We start from the raw sequence: 17670 nt of genomic DNA, 5'->3' as shown, positions 1-17670 counted from the left end.
CTCACTTCAACCAGTTATTACCACCTCTACAATGTAGAACAACTGCCTTGAGTTTACATTAACTTCTTCCACAGATCTACAAGTGTTCTATGAAACTAACTTCAATCTCCTATTGTAACTATACATAAAATACATAAACAAGGTTCCAGTCTTAACTTAAAAATAACAGATAATTGCTTAGCAACAAGGAGATTGTATATCGTACAAAGAAGCCATAACATCCACAGGAAAGCAAGACATTAGCATTCCTAAGCATCTATCTAGTCTGAGGAGACTTTTCATCTGCAATTCGAACATAACCATTTAAACATAGCATTCTTTGTGTTACAGTTTTAATCACATAACCAAATACATTTTTAGGCATCTATAGTTTCTAACACAATGTTCGATTACAGTTTTGCCTGCCAATCTTTAATTCCAATTTGTCCGGGCTAGATCCGTTCTCAACCCACTGAAGTTGGCCCTCCTCCAAATAAGTATTTTTTTACTCGAGATTGCTCCTTTTCCTTTTCCATAGCTAATCTAAACCATACAATGATCACTGTTCCCTAAATGTTCCCCGACTGACACTTGCTCCACCCCGTTCCCCAGAACCAGATACAGTAATGCCTTATTCCTCATTGGGCTAGAAACATACTGATCAAGAAAGTTCTCCTAAACACTCCTCAGAAATTCTTCCCCCTCTCTGCCCTTTACACTAAAACGCTTTAGTCAATTAAATACTTTTGGAGTGTAGTCACTTTTGTATATCCCAATCTTAGAGCCCAAGTTTCCCTGGACGCCCGTTTTTCGCGCCACAAAATGCGCCTAAAAAAACTTACAGATTCTCCGGCTCCCTGCTGGTCCTCTGGAGCCGGGCACGGCGCAGCACGAGCTGTGGGGGGTGGAGCTAGGTCCCTGTGCTGAAAACAATGCCGGGACCTCTGCACATGCGCGCTACAGTGGGCGCGCATGTGCAGTGGCTCCAGGCGCCCAAAACTGTGTGGGAGGGGCCCGAAGCACGCAGCCCCTAGCCCTGGCCGAATGGCCTCACTGGGGCTGCGTGAATAAGGCTGCCTCCCACGCCGAGTTCCTGCATCCTCCCGAATCGACTCGACTGCCGCTTCCCCCCGCCTCCCCGCCTGCCTCCGGACCAGACCCGACCCCGACAACGACCCGACTCCCGCTTCCCCACCCCCCCCCACCCCCGGACCCGACCCCCCGGACTGGACCCGACCCGCGCTCCCCCACCCCCCCACCCGACCTGACCTCCCTCTCCCTCCCCCCCCAACCCGAACCGAACCGACCTCCCTCCCACCACCCCCCCGCCCCAACCGGCGCTCCCGACCCCCCCGCTCCCCCCACCCGGACCAGACCCGACCCAACCTGACCTCCCTCCCCCCGCCCCCGACACGAACCGACCCGACCTGACCTCCCTTTGCCACCACCCCCCCCGACCCGAACTGAACCGACCCGACCCGACCCGCGCTCCCTCCGACACGAACCAACCGACCTCCCTCCTCCCCCACCGACCCGACCCGTGCTCCCGACCGCCCCTCCCTCCCACCCCGGACCGGACCCGACCCGACCCGACCTCTCTCCGCCCCCCCGACCCGACCCGTGCTCCCAACCCCGGACCCGACCCGACCCAATGCCATCTACCTGTAAATCTGGTGCTGGGGATGGGCCCTGCCCGAAGTCTTGGGCCCGGCCGAGCCCGGCCCGTTCAGCCTCCCTCCCCCTCCCTCCCTTCTCCTTCCCCCCATTCTCCTTTCCCCCTTCTCCTTTCCCTCCCTTCTCCTTTCCCCCTTCTCCTTTCCTTTCCCCCCTTTTCTTTCCCCTTCTCCTCTCCCCCCCTTTCCCCTTCTCCTCCCCCCTTTCCCATTCTCCTCCCCTACTTCCCCTTCTCCTCCCCCCTTCCCCTTCTCCTCCCCCCTTCCCCTTCTCCGCTCCCCCTTCTCTCCCCCCCTTCTCTCCCACCCCTCCCCTTTCTCCCCCCTACACTCCCCTTCTCCTCCATCCCTCCCCCCTTCTCCCCATCCCTCCCCTTCCCTCCCTCCCCCTCTGCCTCCCTCCCTCCCCTCCCCCTGACCCCCTCTCTCCCTTTACCCCCCTCCTCCCCCTCCCCTCGCTGTCAGAAACACAGACACTGACAGACAGAGAGTGAGAGACACAGACAGAAAGATAGAGAGATAGAGACATTGACAGAGACACCCTGGGGGGGCATCCCAGCACGCTGTTGGAGGGCTCCCGGTGCTGCAGTCGGTAAGTAGAAATGTTTTATTTATTGATTTTTCAAAAAATTATTTCTTATTAATTTTTTTTGATTGATTTAATGGTTGATTTATTGATGTTTTTATCATTTATTATTAATGATGACTCTTTATTTGTAAAACTGAAGTGTTTAATGTTTGTAAACTTCCCTTTAAACCCCCCCCCCCCCCCATTCCCTACGCCTGATTTGTAACCTACGCCTGATTTTCTAAAGTGTAGGCAAGGTTTTTTCGAGCCGACAAAAATCTTCACTTACTCCATTCTAAGTTAGTTTGGAGTAAGTTTTCACTGCCGAAACTTTGAAAACAGGCGTAAGTGGCCGGACACGCCCCCTTTTGGAAAAAAAATTCTGTTCCAAAGTGAAACTGTTCTAACTGACTAGAACTGGAGCAAACTAAATGACGAGAATTTGAATTTCTAAGATACTCTGTTCTACATCAGTTGCTCCAAAAAATCAGGAGCAACCGAGGCCGAAACTTGGGCCCTATATTAGGATAATTGAAGCCCCCCCCATTATCACTACTCTGTAGTTCTTGCACCTCTCTATAATTTCCCTGAAAATATGCTCTCTATATCCTTCCCACTTTGGCAAAAACAATAGAAAAGCAAATTATAATTTAAATGGAGAAAAATTGCAAAGTGCTGCAGTACAGAGGGACCACAAACAGTTAGTATGCAGGGACAGCAAGTGATCAGGAAGGAAAATGGAATGTTGGCCTTTATTACAAGGGGGATAGAGTATAAAAGCAGAGAGGTCCTGCTACAACTGTACAGGGTATAGGTGAGGCCACACCTGAAGTACTGCATACAGTTTTGGTCTCCGCATTTTAAGGAGGAAATACTTGCATTAGACGCTGTTCAGAGAAGGTTCACTAGGTTGATTCCGGAGATGATCAACCATGATCATATTAAATGTGCTTTATGAAAAACTCGAAGGGCCGAATGGCCTACTCCTGCACTTATTTTCTATGTTTCTATGTTTCTATGAGGGGGTTGACTTATGAAGATAGGTTGAGTAGGTTGGGCCTCTATTCATTGGAGTTCAGAAGAATGACAGGTGATCTTATCGAAACATATAAGATAATGAGGGAGCTCGACAAGTGGATGCAGAGAGGATATTTCCACTAATAGGTGAAACTAAAACTAGGGGACATAGTCTTAGAATGAGGGGCAGCCCATTTAAAACTGAGATGAGAATGAATTTCTTCTCTCAGAGGGTTGTAAATCTGTGGAATTCTCTGCCCCAGAGAGCTGTGGAGTCTGGGTCATTGAATATCTTTAAGGTGAAGATAGACAGATTTTTGAGCAATAAGAGAATAAAGGGTTATGGGGAGTGGGCAGGCAAGTGGAGCTGAGTCCATGATCAGATCAGCCATGATCTTATTAAATGGCGGAGCAGCCTCGAGGGGCCATATGGCCTACTCCTGCTCCTATTTCTTATGTTCTTATGTTCTTAGCCTATAGAATAAACTTTGTAGTGTAATGGCACCTCTATTGTTTCTTAACTCTAACCAAATCGATTCTCTCTCTAGCACTGTAATATTCTCTTTAATCAATACTGCCATCCCACCTTCTTTCTTTCCTTCTCTATCTTTCCTGGACACCTTATATCCAGGAAAATTTAGTACACAATCCTGTCAGGTCTCCATTATCGCCACAACATCATATTCCCATGTGGCTATTTGCACCTGCAGCTCACCAACATTATTTACCATGCTTTGTGCGTTTACACACATGCACCTTAAACCTATCTTGGATATTCTTGTATTCTCTCTTAGTTTGACCCCACCTAATAATGTGTCATTTCTTACTCGAGTGCTATCTGTCTTTCCCAATCCTTTGTGCACCTTTGTTTCTCCTTTCTAATGCTGCATCCTGGTGCCTATCCACATGCCAAATTAGTTTAAACCCTTCCCAAGAACACTAGCAACACCGCCCCCACCCCCTCCCCTGCCGCCCCTGAGGATATTGGTCCTAGCTCTGTTGAGGCACAACACATCCGGCCTGTAAAGGTCCCACCTCCCCTAAAACCAATCCCAATGTCCCACGAATCAAAAGCCCTCCCTCCTGCACCATGTTCCTTCACCTCTTTCTCATATGGCCTTTCAATGTGTTTTTTTTTTAATCACCAAAGATAAACTTCACCTGACTAAAGGTTTTCAGCTTTTTTTTTACAAATAATTTTGTAAAAAAACAGTCAAACAAATATTGTTGAAAATTGAAGAGAAGCTTTTTATCATTTGGGCTCACTGAATGCCACTGATGTACCCTGGGAAATTTAACACAGTACACATGCTCAGACTGCAGTCACTGAGTCATTGCTCTGGACAGAAATATCAAATCTAGGTTCATGGGAGAACCTGCAGCCTTCAAGCAAAACACTTTAAGACAGAAAATATTATTCATTGCCAATTTAACTGTGATACTGTGAAATTTTAATGTCCTAATATTTATTTTATTTAAATCCTTATTTTGATTCAGTTACTGAGGAAAAATGGTTGCTGAAAAGTTTTTCATAAAGCACTTTGAATAATTCAATTAGTTCATTAATAAAAAAAGGTTATTGGTAGGTTCCCCGATTGGTCATTTAGGATTGGTTATTTGGTATTGGGGTTGTAAAACAGCAACAACAACAACAATAACTTTTATTTATATAGCACCTTTAACGTAGTAAAACGTCCCAAGACGCTTCACAGCAGTGTTATAAGACAAAACAGATAAATTTGACACCGAGCCACATAAGAAGAAATTACGGCAGATGACCAAAAGCTTGGTTAAAGAAGTAGGTTTTAAGGAGCATCTTAAAGGAGGTTAGCGAGGCAGAGAGGTTTAGGGAGGGAGTTCCAGAGCTTAGGGCCCAAGCAGCTGAGGGCACGGTCACCGATGGTTGAGCAGTCATAATCAGGGATGCGCAAGAGGGCAGAATTTGAGGAGCGCAGACGTCTCGTGGGGTTGTGGGGCTCAAGGAGATTACAGAGATAGGGAGGGGCAAGGCCATGGAGGGATTTATAAACAAGGATGAGAATTTTGAAATTGTGGCATTGTTTAACCGGGAACTAATGAAGGTCAGCGAGCACGGGATTGATGGGTGATCGTGACTTGGTGCGAGTTAGGAATGCTGAGTTTTGGATGACTTCAAGCCTACATAGGTTAGGTGAGTGGGCAAATGCATGGCAGATGAAGTATAATGTGGATAAATGTGAGGTTATCCACTTTGGTGGTAAAAACAGAGAGACAGACTATTATCTGAATGGTGACAGATTAGGAAAAGGGGAGGTGCAACGAGACCTGGGTGTCATGGTACATCAGTCATTGAAGGTTGGCATGCAGGTACAGCAGGCAGTTAAGAAAGCAAATGGCATGTTGGGGATTTGAGTACAGGAGCAGGGAGGTGTTACTACAATTGTACAGGGCCTTGGTGATGCCACACCTGGAGTATTGTGTACAGTTTTGGTCTCCTAACTTGAGGAAGGACATTCTTGCTATTGAGGGAGTGCAGCGAAGGTTCACCAGACTGATTCCCGGGATGGCGGGACTGACCTATCAAGAAAGACTGGATCAACTGGGCTTGTATTCACTGGAGTTCAGAAGAATGAGAGGGGATTTCATAGAAACGTTTAAAATTCTGACGGGTTTAGACAGATTAGATGCAGAAAGAATGTTCCTGATGTTGGGGAAGTCCAGAACCAGTGGTCACAGTCTAAGGATAAGGGGTAAGCCATTTAGGACCGAGATGAGGAGAAACTTCTTCACCCAGAGAGTGGTGAACCTGTGGAATTCTCTACCACAGAAAGTTGTTGAGGCCAATTCACTAAATATATTCAAAAAGGAGTTAGATGTAGTCCTTACTACTAGGGGGATCAAGGGGTATGGCGAGAAAGCAGGAATGAGGTACTGAAGTTGCATGTTCAGCCATGAACTCATTGAATGGCGGTGCAGGCTCGAAGGGCCGAATGGCCTACTCCTGCACCTATTTACTATGTTTCTATAGTGTAGAATGTGGGAAGCCAGCCAGGAGTGCATTGCAGTAATCAAGTCTAGAGGTAACAAGGCATAGATGAAGATTTCAACAGCAGAAGAGCTGAGGCAGGGGTGGAGGCGGGCAATGTTAGAGGTGGAAATAGGCAGTTTTAGTTACACCTTGGATATGTGGCCAGATGCTCATTTCAGGGTCAAATATGACACCTAGGTTGAGAACAGTCTGGTTTACCCTCAGATAGATGCTAGGGAGAGGGATGGAGTCAATGGTTGGCGAACGCAGTTTGTGGCGAGGACCAAAGACAATGACTTCGGTCTTCCCAATATTTAATAGGAGAAATTTCTGCTCATCCAGTACTGGATGTCGGACAAGCAGTCTGACAATCAAGAGACCGTGGAGGGGTCAAGAGAAGTGGTGGAGAGGTAGAACTGGGTGTCTTCAACGTATATGTAGAAACTGATTCCATGTTTTCGGATGATATCGCCAAGAGACAGCATATAGGTGAGAAATAGGAGGGGGCCATGGATAGATCCTTGGGGGACACCAGAGCTGACGATGCGAGAGTTGGAAAATAAGCCATTGCAGGAGATTTTCTGGCTACGATTAGATAGATAAGAATGGAACCAGGTGAGTGCAGTCCCACCCAGTTGGACGATGGTGGAGAAGCATTGGAGGAGAATAGAGTGGTCAACTGTGTCAAAGGCTGCAGATATATCCAGGAGGACGAAGAGGGATAGTTTACCTTTGCCACAGTCACAAAGGATGTCATTTGTGACTTTGATGAGAGCCGCTTCGGTACTGTGGCAGGGGCGAAATCCAGATTGAAAGGATTCAAATATTGAGTTCTAGGAAAGATGGTCACGGATTTGGTAGGCGACAACGCGTTCAAGGACATTGTGCTTGCTAGCTACTGCCCCATCTCCAACCTCCCTTTCCTGTCCAATGTACTTGAACGTGTTGTTTTTTTGAGGAGAGGGTTGATGACCGCAGATTTGAAGGAGAGGGGAACCTGAAGAGAGAGAACCGTTAACAATGTCGGCTAACATGGGAGCCAAAAAAGAAAGTTGGGTGGTCAACAGTTTAGTGGGAATAGGGTCAAGGGAGCAGGAAATGGTCTCATGGACAAGATGAGCTAGGAAAGGTCAAGAGGGTAGATCAAAGAGAAACTCGAGAAAGATGCGAGTTTAGGGCAAGGGAAGGGGGCGAGCCTCAGAGGAAGTTTGGCTCGGTGGGATAGGGGAAGGAAGGGAACTCGCAGAGGCAGCTGATTGCATAGTCTCAATCTTTGAGACAAAGAAGTCCATGAGCTCCTCACACTTGTTGTTGGAGGTGACGGGACAGAGGGGTTTAAGAAGACTGTTAGCAATAGATAATAGTAGCTGGGGGTAATCTTTGCATTCCAGAATGATCCCAGAATAGTGAGCAGCTTTTGTAGACAAGAATAGGGCCCATTAATGCTTTATGTGTTCGAGCCAGATCTGGCAGTGAATGGCTAAACCAGTTGTCTGCCTCATCCGTTCAAGTCTGCGCCCCTTGGACTTGAGGAAGCAAAGATGAGGGCTGTACCAGGGGGAACAGCTAGGGTGGGAGAGAGTAATGGTTTTATTAGGGACTAGGGCATCAAAGGTGGTGGTGAGGGTGAGGTTGAGCAGATCGATGGCTGCAGAAATGTCATTGTGAAAGGAGGGCCAAAGGCTGGACAGTTTGGAGTTGATAAGTACAGTTGTAAGAGAGTTTGGAGAGAGTTTTTTCCAGGGCAGATGCAGAAGGAAGTAGGTTTGGGTGGGGAAGGGGGATGTGAGCAGAGAGCGATACAAAGAAATGGTCAGGGGATGGCCTTATCTTTAATTGGCACGGTTGGAATAGTGAGGCCACGAGAGATGGCAAGGTCAAGGGGATGGCTGTGAATATGGGTAGAGGAATTCACACGGTGGGAGAAATAAAGGGAGGACAGGAGGGTAGTGAACTCAGAGGAGAGAGAACATGATGAATTGGAGATTGAAATCACCAAGGATGAGAAGTCGCTCGTTTATTAGGCCATTTATTAGCACATTCATTGAGCTCCCTGTGTGGTGTATGTAGCACACAAATCACTGACTCCACACAGTTTGGTGTTAATGGGCCCAAGTTTCGAGCCGCACCTAGAACGGTGCAGTCCCGACCTGGACGCCCGTTTTTACGCGCCACAAAGTGCGCCTAAAAAAACCCTCCATATTCTCCACCTCCCTGCAGGTCCTCTGGCCCTCGGCGCAGCGCAGCAGGAGCTGTAGGGGGGCGGAGCCAGGTCCCTGCGCTGAAAACAGTGCCGGGACCTCTGCATATGCGCGCTACAGTGGGCACGCAAGTGCAGTAGCTCCAGGCGCCCGAAACTGTGTGGGAGGGGCCCGAAGCACGCAGCCCCGAGCCCTGGCCCAATGGCCTCACTGGGGCTGCATGAATAAGGCTCCTCCCATGGCCAGCTCCTGCTTCCTCCTGACCCGACTCGACTACCGCTTCCCGCCCCCCACCCCCGCCCCCCGGACCGGACCCGACACCCGCTCCCCGCGCCCCCCCGCCCCCCCCGCCTCCGGACTGGATCCGACCTGAACTCCCTCCCCCCGACCCGAACCGAACCGACCTTCCTCCCACCACCCCCCCCGACCCGACCCAACGCCACCTACCTGTAAATCTGGTGCTGGGGACGGGCCCGGCCCGAAGTCTTAGGCCCGGCCCGTTCAGCCTCCCTCCCCCTTCTCCTTCCCCCCCACCCCCCCAATCTCCTTCCCCCCCCAATCTCCTTCCCCCCCCAATCTCCTTCTCCCTCTGCAATCTCCTTCTCCCCCCCAATCTCCTCCCCCCCCATCTCCTTCCCCCCAATCTCCTTCTCCACCCCCCACAATCTCCTTCTCCCCCCCCAATCTCCTTCTCCCCCCCCAATCACCTTCTCCTCCCCCCAATCTCCTTCTCCCCCCCCAATCTCCTTCCCCCCCATCTCCTTTCTCCCCCTTCTCCCCTTCTCCCCCCCTCCCCCTTCTCCCCCATCCCTCCCCCTTCTCCCCCTTCCCTTCCCCTTCTCCCCCTTCGCTCTCCCTTCCCTCCCTCTGCTCCCCCCCTCTCTCCCTCTACCCACCTCCTCCCCCTCCCCTCGCTGTCAGAAACACAGACACTGACAGACAGAGAATGAGAGACACACAGACAGACAGAGAGATAGAGACACTGACAGAGACACACTGAGGGGGGCATCCCAGCATGCTGTTGGAGAGCTCGCGGTGCTGCAGTCGGTAAGTAGAAAATATTTTATTTATTGATTTAAAAAAAAAATTATTTCTTATTAATTTTTTTTGATTGATTTATTGGTTGATTTATTGATGTATTTATCATTTATTATTGATGATGGCTCTTTATTTGTAAAACTGAAGTGTTTAATGTTTGTAAACTTCCCTTTAAACACCCCTCCCCCCACCATTCCCTACGCTTGATTTGTAACCTACGCATGATTTTCTAAAGTGTAGACAAGGTTTTTTCGAGCGTACAAATATCTTCACTTACTCCATTCTAAGTTAGTTTGGAGTAAGTTTTCACTCACGAAACTTTGAAATCAGGCGTAAGTGGCCGGACACGCCCCCTTTTGAAAAAAAATTCTGTTCCAAAGTGAAACTGTTCTCACTGACTAGAACTGGAGCAAACTAAATGACGAGAATTCCGATTTCTAAGATACTTCGTTCTACACCAGTTGCTCCTAAAAATCAAGAGCAAATCTTATGGAAACTTGGGGCCAGAATAACTGCTGTGACCTTAGTCCTTTATTGTGTAACTCCAGAGTGCCTCTCAGGTGTGGTGGGCAGCCTTTTATACTCTGTCTTGCAGGTACTTTCAGGTCTCCCACCACAGCGCCCTCTGTGGCGCACCATTGTACTTATACATTTAATGTACCTGGACAATACATAACATCTCACTCCCTCCCCAGTTCCAAAAGCCATTGCCGGTGACCTCGGCCTTGTTCGTCCTGGTTGATTTGTGACCATCCACTTCCCTCTTCTCCCCCATGTGGAGGACCCGGTGCAAGCATGTGGTATTTGCAGTCCTTGCATAGGTGATAAGGTACACGAGCATAACCTCCAACAGAAAGCAGGTATACATAGACGTACATTTGTATGGTACATATAATATGTGGTACAGATGTTATGTCAAAAGGTTGCAGGTCCACTAAACAGTTATTTAATCCCAGCTCCTCTGGGTGAGGTATGGTGGCGGTACACAGCCCCTTTTTGCCCGAGGTAATGGGCTGCGCTGAGACAGGGCATCGCAACTGGTGCGTTGCCTCTGTTCTCATGAAGTAGTTGCCTTAGCAGCCGCTGAACCATTGACCTTTCCCCTAAATCGAAAATCGTATTAGCCTGTTGGTAATGTTCAACACGGATCCATGTCCCTTTTACTAGAACCTCGTGGTATTAACTCTTTCCGTAATTCATATCCATAATTTTAAACACAGTGACCGTTCAGCATTGAAATATTAACTCTTATCGTAATTCGTAATTCATATCCATTATTTTAAACACAGTAACCATTCAGCATTAAAATATTAATTTTTCTCATAAATCCGTCATCCTACATTCACATAGCTCATTTAGACTCGCTCTTGCATTACAAAAGGCTTTATGTGGGGACCGCCAACGGAGTAAGGCCCTTTTAAGACTCCTGGGTGCATTTCCCTTTTAAGACGCCATCTTGTGGCTCCCATGAGGCTTTCCTTGGGCGCCACCATCTTAGGTGTTCTGCTGGCCTTTGTCTGCAGAGCTCCGTTGCCACGAGGCTCACCCCCACCTTGAGCTCGCTGGCGAAGAAAGAACAGAAGGGACAAGGAAGAAAGGAAGGGAAAAAAAACGGCCCAGAGCAACCCATCTTTGCAGAAGCGGCTCCCTGGACTCGATCAGTCACAGTCCCTGTGAGTCCCTCTTTTTTTTTTGCTGCCACATCCACCGCTCTGGCTCGCGTTCTCCCGAGTCACGGCAACCGCCGTCGCAGCCTCCGCTCCCATCGTTGCCTCCGCACTTGCCGCCTCTCCTGCAGCCGCCGTGGCCGCCGCCATTGCAGCCGCGACCGCCGCCCGGCTTTTCCTCTGTGTGGGCCCCCCGGAACCGCCAGCCCTCGATGGGCCTCCCGCTCATCGCCCGCAGCACCCCACCAGCCCGCACCCCAGCAATCGGCCCGCACCTGCAAACTTGTTCTTTCAGGGTCTGCTCGTCTGTGGAGGCTGAGGCTGCAGGATTGCTTGACTTCAGTTCTGGGCTGCTGTCGCCTGTGTGTGGATTTAGGCTGGAGCTCCAGCTCGGTCGGCGCTGCTCTTTGGGAATCCGGGGAGCAGCAGTTTGTGGGGGAATGAAGTCTTCCCAGCTCCCACGGACCTTTTCCATCCATCTTCTGCTGAGGAGCGTCGGCTCATCGCCTTCAATGACCCACAAAGGTAAACCGTGCGTCTTGCTCCCGTGAGATACCTGCACATCCGCTCTGCCGAGAACAGGTATCAGTTCCTTGGTGTAGGTACGCAGCTTTGCCATGACCGGGACCAGCTTGGGTCGTGCGGCCGGGTTACCCCACAGTTTCTCAAAAGTTCTCCGACTCATCAATGAGGGACCCGAGCCCGTGTCCACTGCCATACTCAATGGGACTCCGTCAATTTTTACTTCCATTGTCACTGGGGGCGAATCGTCGGTGCACGTATACAGTCCCAACACCTCATCTTCTTCTGCCTGCTCCTCGCTGAACAGTGGATCATCCCCCATCTCCTCAGCCACATGGTGAGTCTGATTTATTTTACCCATACACTGAAGGTGGCCTTTCAGGTGACAGGTATTGCACGTACACTCCGCAAACCTGCACCGGTGAGCCCCATGGCTTCCTCCGCAGCGCCAGCATGGTGCTGCTTGATTGGCCCCCCTCAGCGGACTCTGAGCTCTAGGACCCCCGAGGTCCATGCTCTCTGCCCCGGGCAGAGCCACGTTCTGCAGTTTTGTCCATGGTGGGCGCTATCCTGTGGACAGTGCCTGCCGGGTTCGAGACTGTGTGGATCATTTGCTTGGTGTTGCAAGTCGAGGTCATATATGCCCGGCTGATGGTGATGGCTTTTGTCAGGGTGACTGTGGGTTCTGTGGCTAGCAGCTTGTGAAGGAGGCCCTCATGGCCAATCCCCATGACGAAAATGTTTTGCAACGCCTCGTCAAGGTGTGCGCCAAAATCACACGGCGCCGCGAATCTCCTGATGTCCGCAGCATATTTGGTGACATCCTGGCCCTCAGGTCTGCAGTGATGGTAGAATTTGTATCTGGCCGTGAGGATGCTCTCCTTCGGTTTCAACTGGTCACGAATGAGTGCGACCAGCTCCTCGTATGACTTGTCCCTGGCGCTCGCGGGTGCCAGCAAATCCCTGACGAGACAGTAAACCTCATCGCCACAACTGGAAAGCAATATCGCCTTACGCTTCTCTCTCAGTGCATCTGTGTCCTCCATCAGGTCGTTTGCTGTGAAGTAGTACTCGAGCCTTTCCGTAAAGGCCTCCCAATCATTGCCCACGATAAAATCCTTTAGCGAGCCCAGAGTAGCCATGGCTGCGTGGAGTTCGTCCGCTTCCTCATTGCCAATGTGGTGTATGTAGCACACAAATCACTGACTCCACACGGTCTGGTGTTGATATAACTGCTGTGACCTTAGTCTTTTATTGTGTAACTCCAGAGTGCCTCTCAGGTGTGGTGGGCAGCCTTTTATACTCTGTCTTGCAGGTACTTTCAGGTCTCCCACCACAGTGCCCTCTGTGGCGCATAATGTTACTTAAATATTTAATGTACCTGGACAATACATAACACCCTTGGCACTTGGAAGTTGCTGGCTGGCAATTTGTGAGATTGTGTCCAGAAATCGGTCTCCCCAACTCTTTTGCCCAGAAATCAGGTGCGTCAGAGACCAAATTATCCCCCACATTCTCTGTGCTCTTGGGAAGAATGACATTGGCAGATTTAGTAATGGTATTTGGACGTTGATAGATAAAAAGATAGATTACTCACCCTTTGCTGTAATATTTCTTACTTGTTGAATGAGTTTTTCCTTCACTTATCAAATTTCCTATTTAGTTTTTTTTCCACCGCTATATTTGATCATTGGTTCAGTAGACAGTACAACTCAGGTCATTTAGTTTGCATTGGAATCCAGCTGACATATTTCTCTTAGTGTATTGTACAGAGCTTTAGTCGATCAATAAAACTTCAGCAGTCCTTTCAGTCAATAGATCATAATCAAATTTTTAGCCAAAATTCTTGCTACTAACTTGTTCAAGTCTAAGACAAAATGTCCATCAAGTCATTTATCCTGCCTATTGGCTCTTTGCATTGACCAAGTTATGAGTTACAAATCTTTGGGGACTATTTTGGCATTTTTATACTCCATAACAAAATCAAATTTAAGCACCACAAGGCCATGATTAATCACTTAATTAAAAGTTAGAACCAACAGTGTGTTCCTTTTTGCTTTAGTGTTCAGGCTACATTGTGCAATGCATGGTATTCTAGAGTGGATTGTGATTACTCCATTTGTTTTAATCAGAAGATCAAAGTATGGGTGTGCACTCATAATAAATTGAATCTCTCTGGATTCAATATATTTATTCTGCAGCCAAATAAATATAATTGTTTCTCTTATTTTTTTGTTGTAACCTCAAAGGGTTTACATACGAACAATGACAGATGGGAAAAGACCCACTGGCCAATCCAGCTATTCCACACAACTGCAATGCCCTGTGTATCACAATATATATACATATCCCATCCCACCCGAAATCCACGTAATCTCCTGGGATAGACAAAAAAGCAGATAAAAATCCAGGCCAATTAGGGAAAAGAAATCTGGAAAATGAATCTCCGATCCCCTTAGGTAATCAAAACTAGTCAATAGGACACCTTTGGCTTTGATTAACGTTACACAATGCCTACCTTTTGTACGAGATCTCCACCCCAGCCAGAAATCGGTCCGCCACTCGCTTGAATCAGCAAATTAGCGTTGCCCACCAGCCTGACCCGCAATTCTCTGGGAAAAGTACCACCTCAACAACAACAACTTGCATTTATACAGCGCCTTTAACGTAGTAAAACATTCCAAGTCGCTTCACAGAAGCGTTATCAATCAAAATTTGAAACTGAGTCACATAAGGAGATATTAGGACAGATGACCAAAAGCTTGATCAAAGAGATTGGTTTTAAGGAGCGTCTTAAAGGAAGAGCGATAGGGGGAGAGGTTTAGAGAGGGAATTACAGAGATTACGGCCTAGGCTGCTGAAGGCACAGCCACCAATGGTGGAGTAATTAAAATTGGGGATGCACAAGATGCCAGAATTGGTGGAACACAGAGATCTTTTGAGGATTGTCGGGCCAAAGGAGGTCACAGAGATAGGGAGGGACGAGGCCATGGAGGGATTTGCAAAACAAGGCTAAGAATGTTAAAATTAAGGTGTTGCTGGACTGTGAGCCAATGAAGGTCAGCTAGCATAGGTGTTGGGTGAAAGGAACTTGGTGCGTGTTTGGATACCAGCAGCAAAGTTTTGGATGGCTCAACTTTATGTAGGGCGTAAGATGGGAAGCGTTGGAATAGTTAAGTCTAGAGGTAATAAAGGCATGGATGAGGATTTCAGCAGCAAATGAGCTGAGGCAGCGTCAAAGTCGGGCAATGTTACTGAGGTGGAAGTAAGAGGTCTTGGTGATGGAGTGGATATGTGGGCGAAAGCTCATCTCGGGGTCAAATATTGTAAACGGTCTGTTTCAGCCTCAGACAGTTGCCGGGGAGAGGGATGGAGTCAATAGCTAGGGAATGAAGTTTGAGGTCGGGACCAAAGACAACGGCCCATATTTTCCAGTGCCTACGGGTGCGTACGTGTTGTGTACGCGCCCGTAAGGCCTCCGTAAGTTCTGGGTTTTCGCGCACAGATTGTAGACGTCCCTGGGAAATGGACGTCCGCGGGCGGAGAGTTGAGCTATTTGCCCAACTACTACCCAGTGAATGCCCGTGAAATTCTTGCACCTGGTATAATGTCTGCTTTTACAAGTGTAAGTGTTTAAATGAATATAAAAAACCATTTTTTTTCAATTATTTAAACATTAAAACCTCTGTAGTATTTAAGGTTATTTTTAGCTCCTTTAAAACATTTAAATTTATTAGTCAAAAAATTTCATTTTTGTTTTAAATGTTTAATGAAATTGTATTTTAATTAATGTAAAATATGTAATTTATTTTATTTATTTGGTATGTAAGTGTTTTTTATGTGATTCCCATTCATGCCATACGTACGGAATCCCCATAAGCATGAATGAGGTTCCCCCTTCTTTGATTGGTTGGGCCGACCCACGTGATCCCAGGGACGCTTGTGAACCGCCTGCGCCCCTGATAGATGTGGGCCTCTATGCAGGCCTACGTATAGAGGCCCAGGAGCATGAGTCTCCGTGGATCCCGAGGCAGAAGGTAAATTCGTAGATTTTTTGCTGTTCGGAGGCATCCACCCGCAAACTCAGGCCCATGGATTTTAGTCTTCCCAATATTTGGTTGGAGGAAATTTTTGCTCATCCAGTACTGGGTGTCAGACAAGCAGTGTGAGAAATCAGAGACCGTGGAGGGGTTGCTCATTCTAGGCCCACGGCTGCTCGAGATGGTCCTCGAACACCATCTGCAGTCTCCCCCACTGAAAGTCAGCAGCCTTCCACCGGCCACGCTGCAGCCACTGGGGTAGCACGGCATAGGAGCACGAGGATAGGCAAAGGCACACAGAAGACAGGCACTAAAGGAATGTAAAAGGGTGATCAGTTTACGTTTGAATGAAATATGGCATGCTTTGATTTCTAAATTTGGTTTGGAATGTTTATTTTGTGGTGGCCAAATAGATGCTGTGATGGTCAGTGACAGAAGGAAGATAATCTATGGGACTGTTGGTGAATGGGAAATTGAGGTTGTGTTTACTGGTATCGCACTCAGATGAGTTCTTCACAAACAACCTAGCCAGAACAGAGCTGTCGCCATTGCCTCCTCTCTTCCTCTTCCTCCTCCTCAGCTGCTTGCTGTAAACCTGGTCCCAAAGGCTGTGCCCTCATGGTGGCGAGGTTGTGCAGCATGCAGCAGACCACCACAAATCTGGACACGCGCTCTGCCGAGTACTGCAAGGCTCCTCCAGAGTGGTCCAGGCAGCGGAAGCGTTTTTTCAGCATGCTGATGGTCTGCTCAATCACATTTTGTGTGGCAGCATAGCTTTCAGTGTAGGTATGCTGCCCACGTGTGCATGGGTTGCGCATCAGAATCATGAGCCATGTCATCAGTGGGTGGCCCTTGTCCCCCAGTAGCTACCCTTTGGTTTGCTGTGGTAGCTGAAATGCAGCTGGCACAGTGGACTGCCGCAGGATGAAGGCATCATGCCAGGATACCAGGCATTGGCCTGCATGATTCGCTGCCGATGGTCACACACCAGCTGGACATTGAGGGATTGGGATCCCTTTTGGTTCCAGTACATGGCTGAGTTGACATGCGGCATCCACAAGGCGATGTGCATGCAGTCAGTGGCACCCTATTGAAGCTGAGAGAATTAAATATAGTCAACTCTCTTTCAATAGAAAGTCTTAGTGACCTCTCTTACGCAACAGTGGATGGCAAACTGGGAGTATTTGAAAATATCTTCAGCTCCAGCCGGGAAGGTGCCCAACACATGGAAACTCATCGCCATGGTTACCTTCACAACCACTAGCAATGTGGTCCTTGCCCTGCTCCGAGGTTGCAGTTGTGGCTGCAGCAGGTACAGATTTCAGTGAGAACCTCCTTAATGAAGCACAGACATCTCACACATTGTTCCTCACTGAGGTTCAGGTAGGAGAATTGCTTCCTGAACACCCTGGACGGATATGGCCTCCTGCTGAGAGCTCTTCTCCCTTTCCGCCCCTCCTGTTCCTCCCACTTTCAGCAGCTTACCCTGCTCTGCATTGTCTCTATTCATTCTTCAAGTTATGCTGTATTCCAAGGGGAATTCCTACTAGTGCACCCAAGTATTTTGTGCAGAAGCTTTAAAGTCAGGAAAAATTTCTTCAGCACGTGCCATACCACTCCTTGTAGATGTTAGCAACTTTAAACAACTCTAGACAGCACCAAACACTTGTAGAATCGTACCAACAGCTAGAAGAAACCAACCAGCAACTAACTGGTAAATAGTTGATGATTCATTTAAGTTGCGCAGGTGGGATCTTTCCTGCTGCTGAAGGTGTGTTCAGCTGTACGAGCTTAAGAAAGGGCATTAGCTAGAGCAATGAGCTCAAAAGTGCTGGCGTGAAATCATTGTTGCACGCTGATTGACCGTCATGATCTGCCTGCTCTGCACACATCTGGTGGATGCTAACTATGCGTGCTAACGTCCTCACCAATATGGTATCCGACGCGAATTGCATGAC

The sequence above is a fragment of the Pristiophorus japonicus genome, chromosome 3 (genome assembly GCF_044704955.1).
Source record: "Pristiophorus japonicus isolate sPriJap1 chromosome 3, sPriJap1.hap1, whole genome shotgun sequence".
Classification (NCBI taxonomy): domain Eukaryota; kingdom Metazoa; phylum Chordata; class Chondrichthyes; family Pristiophoridae; genus Pristiophorus; species Pristiophorus japonicus.
This window is presented reverse-complemented; position numbering follows the sequence as displayed.